The sequence below is a fragment of the Oncorhynchus masou genome, unplaced genomic scaffold, assembly GCF_036934945.1.
Source record: "Oncorhynchus masou masou isolate Uvic2021 unplaced genomic scaffold, UVic_Omas_1.1 unplaced_scaffold_2818, whole genome shotgun sequence".
Classification (NCBI taxonomy): Eukaryota; Metazoa; Chordata; class Actinopteri; order Salmoniformes; family Salmonidae; genus Oncorhynchus; species Oncorhynchus masou.
The window spans coordinates 1-12,743 of NW_027009244.1; the positions used below are offsets into that span (position 1 = coordinate 1).

At 43.2% G+C, this 12,743-nt stretch overlaps 1 long non-coding RNA gene across 1 annotated transcript; it reads right to left on the bottom strand.

The window, feature by feature from the left end:
- Positions 1 to 212: 212 nt before the first annotated feature.
- LOC135533927 (uncharacterized) lies at positions 213 to 3,339 on the bottom strand. Its single transcript, XR_010454607.1, has 3 exons — positions 2,970 to 3,339; positions 1,488 to 1,512; positions 213 to 276 (listed from the first exon to the last, which is right to left on the bottom strand). It is a non-coding gene; the product is annotated as an uncharacterized LOC135533927 (long non-coding RNA).
- Between the last annotated feature and the right edge of the window lie 9,404 nt (positions 3,340 to 12,743).

Here is a 12,743-nt window from a genome sequence, read left to right on the forward strand (position 1 = left end):
AAAGTGCTGATATACTTCTAGTGCTCCTCTCCACTTATAACACACATGTAACAAACAGCACCCTATGGATTAGTGAGCTTTAATAGGGAGGCAAGGTCATGTCACATTGTGATAGTGGCCAGTCAACCCACCGTCATCCTGAGCTTTCCATCGGGCCACTAAAACAGGCACCAGGTGTCCCTCCTCATCTTTCTAGTGTCCAGCTCCACCTCAGGTTCACTGGGCTGTTAGGAGTGTAGCGCCGAGGCTTCAACCACCCAGGATCCAGGCAGTTATCTATGGAGGGGAGGGGGAGAGGGGTGGAGAGGGAGTGGAGGGGAGGGGAGAGAAGAGGAGATGGGAGGGAGGAGAGGAGGGAGTGGGAGGGGAGGAGGGAGGAGAGGGGAGAGAGGGGAGGGGAGGAGGAGAGGGAGGAGAGGGAGAGGAGAAGGGAGGGAGAGAGGGGGAGAGGGGGTGGGGGAGAGAGGGAGGGAGGGGAGGAGAGAGAGATGGGAGGGGGGAGGGAGGGGAGGGGGAGAGGGAGGGAGGGAGGGGAGGGGGAGGAGAGGGAGAGGGAGAGAGGAGAGGGGGAGAGAGAGGAGGGGAGGGAGGGGGAGGGAGGGGGAGGGGGAGAGGGAGGAGAGGGAGGGGAGAAGGAGAGGGAGGGAAGGAGAGAGAGAGGGAGGGGAGAGGGAGAGAGGGAGGAGGAGAGAGGGTAGAGAGGGAGGGAGGGGGAGAAGAGGAGAGGGAGAGGAGAGGGGGAGGGGATGGAGGAGAGAGAGAGGAGGGAGGGAGAGAGAGGGAGAGGGAGAGGGGGGAGGGGGAGAGGGAGGGAGGGGAGGGGAGGAGAGAAGGGGAGGAGGGAGAGAGGGAGGGAGGGAGAGGGAGAGGGAGATGGGAGGGGAGGGGGAGAGGGGAGAGAGAGGAGAGAGAGGGAGGAGGGAGGAGATGGAGAGAGGGAGGAGATGGGAGGGGAGAGGGGGAGGGGGAGAGGGAGAGATGGGAGGGGAAGAGGGGAGGGAGAGAGAGGAGATGGGAGGGGGAGAGGAGGAGGAGAGGGGAGGGAGATGGGAGGGGGGAGGGAAGGAGAAGAGGACGGGGAGGGGAGGGGGAGAGGGAGGAGATGGAGGGGAGAGAGAGGGGAGGGAAGGAGAGAAGAGGAGATGGGAGGGGGTGAGGGGAGGGATGGGAGGGGAGGGGGAGAGGGAGGAGGAGAGGGAGGAGGAGGGGGAGGGGGGGAGAGGGGGGAGATGGGGAGGGGGGGAGAGGGAGGGAAGGAGAGAAGGGGGAGCAGAGCAGAGGGGGAGGGGATTTTAATCCAATATGTCTACTTTGAACAGAAATGTTTTCTTTATTACACTTATTGATGAAGGACGTGATCAACTATCACATCATAAAGGAACCAGGCAACCGTGATCCCAGCTGGTCTGAACACAATAACCACACAATGGAAAACACTGTGTGGACCAATAGTAACAGTCTACGGTACGTTTAGAGATACTACTCACTGATGTTGGCTTCGCATCTCAAACCCTGCACAAAAAGAGGAATGAACACAGGCACATGAACAAATGAAAAACCATAGAACAAGAAACAACAACAACTTAGAATGTACGATGGGACTTATCGTATATTTCTGTTAAGTCTGGCGCAAACCTGACTTTTCTCTGTTGTAGATATATTTCCACACTATGAGGTTGAATAATATTGTGAATATGTTGATAATGCCTGTTTAGCATAAAGTGCTGTTTGAAAAGCCTTCCTGAAATGGCTGTCCGCTTTAGCGGGATGGAGTTTTGGCCGGCCAGGTGGTGTAAAACTAGTTCATAAAAGACCACTGAAATGTTGGCCGCCAGTGACATCACAAGGCCTGCCCAGTGACATCACAAGGCTGCCCAGCATTAACGTAAGGCTCGCCCAGTGACATCACCAGTGACATCACAAGGCCCGCCCAGTGACATCACAAGCCCTGCCCAGTGACATCACAAGGCCTGCCCAGTGACATCACAAGGCCTGCTCAGTGACATCACAAGGCCTGCCCAGTGACATCACAAGGCCTGCCCAGTGACATCACAAGGCCTGTCCAGTGACATCACAAGGCCTGTCCAGTGACATCACAAAGGCCTGTCCAGTGACATCACAAGGCCTGCCCAGTGACATCACAAGGCCTGTCCAGTGACATCACAAGGCCTGTCCAGTGACATCACAAGGCTCGCTCCAGTGACATCACAAGGCCGTCCAGTGACATCACAAGGCCTGTCCAGTGACATCACAAGGCCGTCCAGTGACATCACAAGGCCTGCTCAGTGACATCACAAGGCCTGCTCAGTGACATCACAAGGCCTGCTCAGTGACATCACAAGGCCTGTCTCAGTGACATCACAAGGCCTGCTCAGTGACATCACAAGGTCTGCTCAGTGACATCACAAGGCCTGCTCAGTGACATCACAAGGCCTGCTCAGTGACATCACAAGGCCTGCTCAGTGACATCACAAGGGCTGCTCAGTGACATCACAAGGCTGCTCAGTGACATCACAAGGCTGTAAATTAGATTAATATTGTTTTTAAAACAGCTGCATTTGTCTTTTAATAGTTTTGAATGATTTACAAATAAATGTACTTGCTGAGATTAGTGGTATTTCTTTGTTAATAATATGACAATTTCAAAGAATGATAGAATGAGTAGTCATCTTTTTGATTAGACATTTATCTTATCATGATCAAGAAAAATGAGTAGCCTGAGGCATAATTCAAGTCAGCCTGATGGACGGATTATAGATACGGCAATTACATATTTTATTTTTTATGTCACTTTTATTTAACTAAGCAAGTCAGTTAATTAAGAACAAATTCTTATTCAAACCCGGACGACTCTGGGACCATTGTGCGCCGCACTACCGGACTCCCAATCGCCGGATGTACTGACGCAAATGCACTGAGAGAGTTTGACTCTTTTGCCGAATACATTTTTAAAGTCAGCCGTCATTTACCTCTTGAGTACAGTTTAGTGTCGGCCATTCCAAGATCCGTAGACTTGATGAAGTAGAGACAAACGCCAACAATCCCACCGTGAGAAGTAACTTCATTTTCGTTAGGTCAAAAGCAAGTAGCTTTCCTTCCGCGAATCATTTTCACAGCTCAAAAACAACACATTTCCAATTGTCATTGGGAATCATACATGTAACGCACACGTCGCCATTGAAACAAAGAAAAACTATCTCTAATCTGCAAAACGCGCATTTACTGTACAATCCAGCAGGCTATACTAGACAGACAATAAATTAGATGCCATTCACACGAGGAGTCCACGAAATGTCTCATGAAGGTAAATCCCCAGAACTACCCGTGAAGGAAGGTCGGAACAACGCTCTCAAATGGTTAACTTACTGTAACTTCCTGGTGGTTATGCAAATGAAAAGAACACCTGACCTACTGGAAATATTAGCTTTCTTTCCTTCCACTCTGTGTGTGTCAGGTGCGTGGGTATATAGCCGTTCTCCCAAAAATGGCACCCTATTCGTGTAGTGCAATACTTTTAACCAGGTCCAATAGGGATCGGGCCAGAAGTAGTGCACTATGAAGGAATAGGGTGCCATTTGAGAGCGTATCATACAGTACACGTGTATTATAGTCATTGCATGTTTGTATTTCCAGTTAGACTTGTTTCACTCCAAGTTATCATATTTGTATTTGATAACCTTTTTTGATTATACAACTATGTATAACTATATAACTAGAGAACTATATATAACTATGTATAATTAGAGAACTATATATAACTATGTATAACTAGATAACTATATATAATTATTTATAACTAGAGAACTATATATAACTATGTATAACTAGAGAACTATATATAACTATGTATAACTAGAGAACTATATATAACTATGTATAATTAGATAACTATGTATAACTAGATAACTATATATAACTATGTATAAATAGAGAACTATATATAACTATGTATAATTAAATAACTAAAAACAACTATAACTACATAACTATATAACTATGTATAACTCGATAACTATATATAACTAGATAACTATATATAACTATTAGATAGCTATATATAACTATGTATAATTAAATAACTAAAAACAACTATAACTACATAACTATATATAATTAGATAACTATATACAGTTGAAGTTTACATATACCTTAGCCAAATACATTTAAACATCAGTTTTTCACAATTCCTGACATTTAATCCTAGTAACAAATCCCTGTCTTATGTCAGTTTGGATCACCACTTTATTTTAAGAATGTGAAATGTCAGAATAATTGTAGAGAGAATTATTTATTTCAGCTTTTATTTCTTTCATCACGTTCCCAGTGGGTCAGAAGTTTACATACACTCAATTAGTATTTGGTAGCATTGCCTTTAAATTGTTTAACTTGGGTCAAATGTTTTGGGTAGCCTTCCACAAGCTTCCCATAATAAGTTGGGTGAATTTTGTCCCATTCCTCCTGACAGAGCTGGTGTAACTGAGTCAGGTTTGTAGGCCTCCTTGCTCGCACACACTTTTCCAGTTCTGCACACACATGTTCTGTAGGATTGAAGTCAGGGCTTTGTGATGGCCATTCCAATACCTTGACTTTGTTGTCCTTAAGCCATTTTGCCACAACTTTGGAAGTATGCTTGGGGTCACAACCATTTGGAAGACCCATTTGCGACTGCTTTAACTTCCTGACTGATGTCTTGAGATGTTGCTTCAATATATCCACATAATTTTCTTTCCTCATGATGCTATCTATTTTGTGAAGTGCACCAGTCCCTCCTGCAGCAAAGCACCCCCAATAACATGATGCTGCCACACCCGTGCTTCACAGTTGGGATGGTGTTCTTTCAGTTTGTAAGCCTCCCCTTTTCCTCCAAACGTAACGATGGTCATTATGGCCAAACAGTTCTATTTTGTTTCATCAGACCAGAGGACATTTCTCCAAAAGGTACGATCTTTGTCCCCATGTGCAGTTGCAAACCGTAGTCTGGCTTTCTTATGGAGGTTTTTGGAGCAGAGGCTTCTTCCTTGCTGAGTGGCCTTCCAGGTAATGTCGATATAGGACTCATTTTTACTGTGGATATAGATACTTTTGTACCTGTTTCCTCCAGCATCTTCACAAAGGTCCTTTGCTTTTGTTCTAGGATTGATTTACTTTTTGCTCCAAAGCACGTTCATCTCTAGGAGACAGAACACGCCTCCCTTCCTGAGCGGTATGATGGCTGCGTGGTCCCATGGTGTTTATACTTAAGTACTATTGTTTGTACAGATGAACGCGGGGTACCTTCAGGCGTGCTTGGAAATTGCTCCCAAAGATGAACCAGACTTGTGGAGGTCTACAATTGTTTTCTGAGGTCTTGACTAATTTATTTTGATTTTCACATGATGTCAAGCTAAGAGGCACTGAGTTTGAAGGTAGGTCTTGAAATACATCCACAGGTACTACTCCAATTGACTCAAATGATATCAATTAACCTATCAGAAGCTTCTAAAGCCATGACATATTTTTCTGAATTGTCCAAGCTGTTTAAAGGCACAGTCAACTTAGTGTATGTAAATGTCTGACCCACTGAATTGTCCAAGCTGTTTAAAGGCACAGTCAACTTAGTGTATGTAAACTTCTGACCCACTGGAATTGTGATACAGTGAATTCTAAGTGAAATAATCTGTCTGTAAACAATTGTTGGAAACATGACTTGTGTCATGCACAAAGTAGATGTCCTAACCGACTCTGCCAAAACTATAGTTTGTTAACAAGACATTTGTGGAGTGGTTTTAATGACTCCCAACCTAAGTGTATGTAAACTTCCGACTTCAACTATGTATAACTAGATAACTATATATAACTGTATAACTAGAGAACTATATATAACTATGTATAACTAGAGAACTATATATAACAGTATAACTAGAGAACTATATGTAACTATGTATAACTAGAGAACTATATATAACTGTATAACTAGAGAACTATATATAACTATGTATAACTCAAGAACTATATATAACTGTATAACTAGATAACTATATATAACTATGTATAACTAGAGAACTATATATAACTATGTATAACTAGAGAACTATATATAACTATGTATAACTAGAGAACTATATATAACTATGTATAATTAGATAACTATATAGAACTATGTATAAATAGAGAACTATATATAACTATGTATAATTAAATAACTAAAAACAACTATAACTACATAACTATAGAACTATGTATAACTCGATAACTATATAACTAGATAGTTATATATAGCTATCTAATAGTTATATATAGTTATGTATAATTAAATAACTAAAAACAACTATAACTACATAACTATATATAATTAGATAACTATATACAGTTGAAGTTTACATATACCTTAGCCAAATACATTTAAACATCAGTTTTTCACAATTCCTGACATTTAATCCTAGTAACAAATCCCTGTCTTATGTCAGTGGTTAGGATCACCACTTTATTTTAAGAATGTGAAATGTCAGAATAATTGTAGAGAGAATTATTTATTTCAGCTTTTATTTCTTTCATCACAATTCCAGTGGGTCAGAAGTTTACATACAAGTTGACTCAATTAAACAGCTTATTTGGTAGCATTGCCTTTAAATTGTTCCAGAAAAATATGTCATGGCTTCAAATGTTTGATAGGTTAATTGATAGCATTCCACAAGCTTCCCATAATAAGTTGGGATGAATTTTGTCAAACCATTCCTCCTGACAGAGCTAGTGTAACTGAGTCAGGTTTGTAGGCTCATCCTGCTCGCACACACTGTTTAAATCTAAAACAGTTAACTACACACACATGTTCTATAGGATTGAAGTACAGGGCTTTGTGATGGCCACTCCAAGACCTTGACTTTATTTTAAGAATGTGAAATGTCAGAATAATTGTAGAGAGCCATTTTGCCACAACTTTGGAAGTATGATTGGGGTCATTGTCCATTTGGAAGACCCATTTGCGACAAGCTTTAACTTCCTGACTGATGTCTTGAGATGTTGCTTCAATATATCCACATAATTTTCTTTCCTCATGAAGCTATCTATTTGTGAAGTGCACCAGTCCCTCCTTCATCAGACCAGAGGACATTTCAACTATGTATAACTAGATAACTATATATAACTAGATAACTATATATAACTATGTATAACTAGATAACTATATATAACTGTATAACTAGAGAACTATATATAACTTATATAACTAGAGAACTATATATAACTGTATAACTAGAGAACTATATATAACTATGTATAACTCGAGAACTATATGTAACTATGTATAACTAGAGAACTATATATAACTATGTATAATTAGATAACTATATATATCTATGTATAACTAGAGAACTATATATATTAGATAACTATGTATAACTATGTATAACTAGAGAACTATATATAACTATGTATAACTAGATAACTATATAACTATGTATAACTAGAGAACTATTTATAACTATGTGTTTTAGATAACTATATATAACTATATACAGTTACTGTGTAGAACTAGATTATTTATTCTAAGAGTGTAGGCTTACTACCAGAGGAAGTAGAACAACGACATACTGTGTATTTGACTTCTGCTGAGCTTTCAGTGTAGGGTGCATTTCGTCCCATTGACCAGTAGATGGTAGTATTCCCCAGGGTCAGAGTATCGAGGCCTAAAACAACCAGGTGAGGAGAGTTCCTTACTAATCAGTGACCTTAATTCGTCCATCAATTACAAGGGAGGGTTGAAAACCCGCAGACACTCGCCTCTGAGTTTGTCGCCTGGGATGTAATGCAAGCGATTGAGCCACCAGGTGGCAGAAGACCATGTCTGAAGAATGAACAGTTGAGGTGATTGCATCTATAGTCTATTGAATATTTATTTTTTTTAAATACGTTTTAAAAAGAATATATAATAATAATAATATATCCCATTTAGCAGACGCTTTTGTCCAAAGCGACTTACAAGTCGGCTGGGGCCACTACTTTTACATATGGGTGGCCCCAGCGGGAATCGAACCCACGACGCTTGGCGTTGCAAGCGCCATGCTCTACCGACTGAGCCACACAGAATGACAAAGAACCTGAACTGACCCTTGCACAGTCTCAGTTTTCCTATTCATTAAATCACGTTGAAAATGAGACACGTTAATGACTGAATGAGATAGATCATTGTGCAGAGAGACAGAACATTTACAGAGGTATTGGGTCATAAGGATGCTGTCAGACTTGACACGGTGCATTCGGGAAAGTATTCAGACTCTTTGACTTTTTGTTACGTCACGGCCTTATTCTAAAACGGATTCAATCGGGAATTCTTTACGAATATGCACTGTACATATCAATCAAAACAATTTAATGGATTCAATTGTCTGTTAAAAATAGACAAACTAACAGAAGAACATGTTTCACTTTAATACAGTACGCTAAAAAACAGGATATAGATTCGTCAATCATGGCTGTTGATGCCGAAAAGTCTTTCTACCGTATCAAATTCGCTTTTTTAAAGCAAAACTATGGAAGCTTTCAGTTTTCCAGCTGAAAAAAACAAAATTTGATACATTTTTTATATAAAATGTCTTAAAGCAAAATATATACACAAATAATACATTACCAGATGAAATGACTTTAGAAAAGGGGCACAAGACAGGGATGTCCTCTCTCTCCCCCTCCTGTTTCCACTGGCAATTGAACCGCTTAAAGAATAATTGGACTGGACACAAACGTAACAGGTGTCAGTACTGGTAAACATGAATATAAACTAAACTTATTTGCAGACGATTTCCTGATATACCGGACCGATATTGAACACTACGAACAAATATTTTCAGAATTCTCTAAAATCTCAGAAAATAAAATTGACACGTCCAAAAAAATTAAATAATGGCAAAAAATAAAACTACTAACTCAGTCTTCCTTTAAGTGGATGACAACACATATATACTACTTAGGATGCTTAAATCAAATCAAATCAAATCAAATTTATTTATATAGCCCTTCGTACATCAGCTGATATCTCAAAGTGCTGTACAGAAACCCAGCCTAAAACCCCAAACAGCAAGCAATGCAGGTGTAGAAGCACGGTGGCTAGGAAAAACTCCCTAGAAAAGCCAAAATCTAGGAAGAAACCTAGAGAGGAACCAGGCTATGTGGGGTGGCCAGTCCTCTTCTGGCTGTGCCGGGTAGAGATTATAACAGAACATGGCCAAGATGTTCAAATGTTCATAAATGACCAGCATGGTCGAATAATAATAAGGCAGAACAGTTGAAACTGGAGCAGCAGCACGGCAAGGTGGACTGGGGACAGCAAGGAGTCATCATGTCAAGTAGTCCTGGGGCATGGTCCTAGGGCTCAGGTCAGTTGAAACTGGAGCAGCAGCACGGCCAGGTGGACTGGGGACAGCAAGGAGTCATCATGTCAGGTAGTCCTGGGGCATGGTCCTAGGGCTCAGGTCCTCCGAGAGAGAGAAGGAGAGAATTAGAGAACGCACACTTAGATTCACACAGGACACCGAATTGGACAGGAGAAGTACTCCAGATATAACAAACTGACCCCAGCCCCCCGACACAAACTACTGCAGCATAAATACTGGAGGCTGAGACAGGAGGGGTCAGGAGACACTGTGGCCCCACCCGAGAACACCCCCGGACAGGGCCAAATAGGAAGGATATAACCCCACCCACTTTGCCAAAGCACAGCCCCCACACCACTGGAGGGATATCTTCAACCACCAACTTACCATCCTGAGACAAAGCTGAGTATAGCCCGCAAAGATCTCCGCCACGGCACAACCCAAGGGGGCGCCAACCCAGACAGGATGACTACATCAGTGAATCAACCCACTCAGGTGACGCACCCCCTCCAGGGACGGCATGAGAGAGCCCCAGCAAGCCAGTGACTCAGCCCCTGTAATAGGGTTAGAGGCAGAGAATCCCAGTGGAAAGAGGGGAACCGGCAAGTGACAACATACGTATATATTCCTCTATATGACCTGACAACCCAGACTACTAAATTAACTAACATCCTAACAGTCCTGTCAGTTACTACTATGAATCCTCTATATGACCTGACAACCCAGACTACTAAATTAACTAACATCCTAACAGTCCTGTCAGTTACTACTATGAATCCTCTATATGACCTGACAACCCAGACTACTAAATTAACTAACATCCTAACAGTCCTGTCAGTTACTACTATGAATCCTCTATATGACCTGACAACCCAGACTACTAAATTAACTAACATCCTAACAGTCCTGTCAGTTACTACTATGAATCCTCTATATGACCTGACAACCCAGACTACTAAATTAACTAACATCCTAACAGTCCTGTCAGTTACTACTATGAATCCTCTATGACCTGACAACCCAGACTACTAAATTAACTAACATCCTAACAGTCCTGTCAGTTACTACTATGAATCCTCTATATGACCTGACAACCCAGACGACTAAATTAACTAACATCCTAACAGTCCTTTCAGTCACTCCTATGAATCCTGCGTCGTGCCTAAGAACATCCCTAAGCCGTGGTATATTGGCCATATACCACACCCCCCATGCCTTATTGCTCTAATTATAATGCCATCTTATGTGGTGGAGCACTAGGTCTTTGTCCCAAATGGCACCCTATTCCCTATTTAGTGCACTACTTTTGACAAGGGCCTATGTGGCTCTGGTCAAAAGTAGTGCACTATGTTGGGAATATGGCGCCATTTGGAAACAGCAGAGGCCCAGTAGAAACAGCAGCGGCCCAGTGGAAACAGAGGAGGCCCAGAGGAAACAGCAGAGGCCCAGAGGAAACAGCAGAGGCCCAGTGGAAACAGCAGAGGCCCAGTGGAAACAGCAGAGGCCCAGAGGAAACAGCAGAGGCCCAGAGGAAACAGCAGCGGACCAGTGGAAACAGCAGAGGCCCAGTGGAAACAGCAGCGGACCAGTGGAAACAGCAGCTGCCCAGTGGAAACAGCAGAGGCCCAGTGGAAACAGCAGAGGCCCAGTGGAAACAGCAGAGGCCCAGTGGAAACAGCAGAGGCCCAGTGGAAACAGAGGAGGCCCAGAGGAAACAGCTACGGCACAGTGGAAACAGCAGCTGCCCAGTGGAAACTGCAGCTGCCCAGTGGAAACAGCAGCTGCCCAGTGGAAACAGCAGCTGCCCAGTGGAAACAGCAGAGGCCCAGTGGAAACAGCAGCTGCCCAGTAGAAACAGCGACGGCCCAGTAGAAACAGTAGAGGCTCAGTGGAAACAGCAGAGGCCAAGTGGAAACAGCAGAGGCCCAGTAGAAACAGCAGAGGCCCAGTGGAACAGCAGAGGCCCAGTGGAAACAGTAGAGGCCCAGTGGAAACAGCAGAGGCCCAGTGGAACAGCAGAGGCCCAGTGGAAACAGTAGAGGCCCAGTGGAAACAGCAGAGGCCCAGTAGAAACAGCAGAGGTCCAGTAGAAACAGCAGAGGCCCAGTGGAAACAGCAGCTGCCCAGTGTAAACAGGAAAATTAATAGTGATTCATGATTCAACTAACGTGTCTCCAATGAGGATTAATGATAGCCTACAACGAATATTACTGTAACACACACACACACACACACACACACACACACACACACACACACACACACACACACACACACACACACACACACACACACACACACACACACACACACACACACACACACACACACACACTTCAAGCCCACTCAGTGTCTAAACATCTCAGTCCCACCTGCTAGATGCTCCTCTTCATCAGCCCATGTCCTGTCCCATAACAACAGTGAGAACACCTGTACCTGCTGTGGGTAGCAGCACACAACTCCCAGGTTTGATATTAGGCATTATTAAACAATCTCTCTGAACAGCCCCCATGACAGAGTCTCTGCTCTACTGGAGAGGCACGGTGACTCCCAGGTTTGATATTAGGCTTTATTAAACAACCTCTCTGAACAGCCCCCATGACAGAGTCTCTGCTCTACTGGAGAGGCACGGTGACTCCCCCCATCCTGAACTGTTACAGACACTTCACACATGGCCGTTAGGTGGTATGACGCTGCAATGGACAGCTGCCGTTTTACTCGCTCCTGACCAGTTCTGCTTTCTTGTTTTTTTTGTTTTGAGCTCATCTTGAGCTTCTGTTTCCACCGTCGTTTCTGTTTCCTACGACCAGAAAGAGGTTTCAGGACATCAGGACAGCCATCGCTAACCTTCGACGTGGAGCTGCTCCAGTTTATTCTCCAGTGATTGAACGTTCGCCAAATAAACCCGGAGGGGAAAGGTGGTAGTTTCGTCAGGGTGCCCCGCAGGTCGGCCTCTCTTACGCAGTCTCTTCCTTTTCCAAGTTGGCTGGATGTCCAGTGGGTGTAGGACCATTCTTGATACACAGGGGAAACTGTTGAGCGTGAAAAAAAACAGCATCTTTGCAATTCTTGACACTCAAATGGGTGCGCCTGGCACCTACTTCCATACCCTGTTCAAAGGCACTTAAATCTTTTGTCTTGCCCATTCACCCTCTGAATGACACACATACACAATCCATGTCTCAATTATCTCAAGGCTTAAAAAATCCTTATTTAACCTGTCTCCTCCCCTTCATCTACACTGACTGAAGTGGATTTGTGACATCTATCTATGATTCTATAAGGGATCATAGCTATCACCTGGATTCACCTGGTCAGTCGATGTCATGGAAAGAGCAGGTGTTCCTAATGTTTTGTCCACTCAGTGTCCATCTAGCTGGTTTTTCTATGCAATAGGCA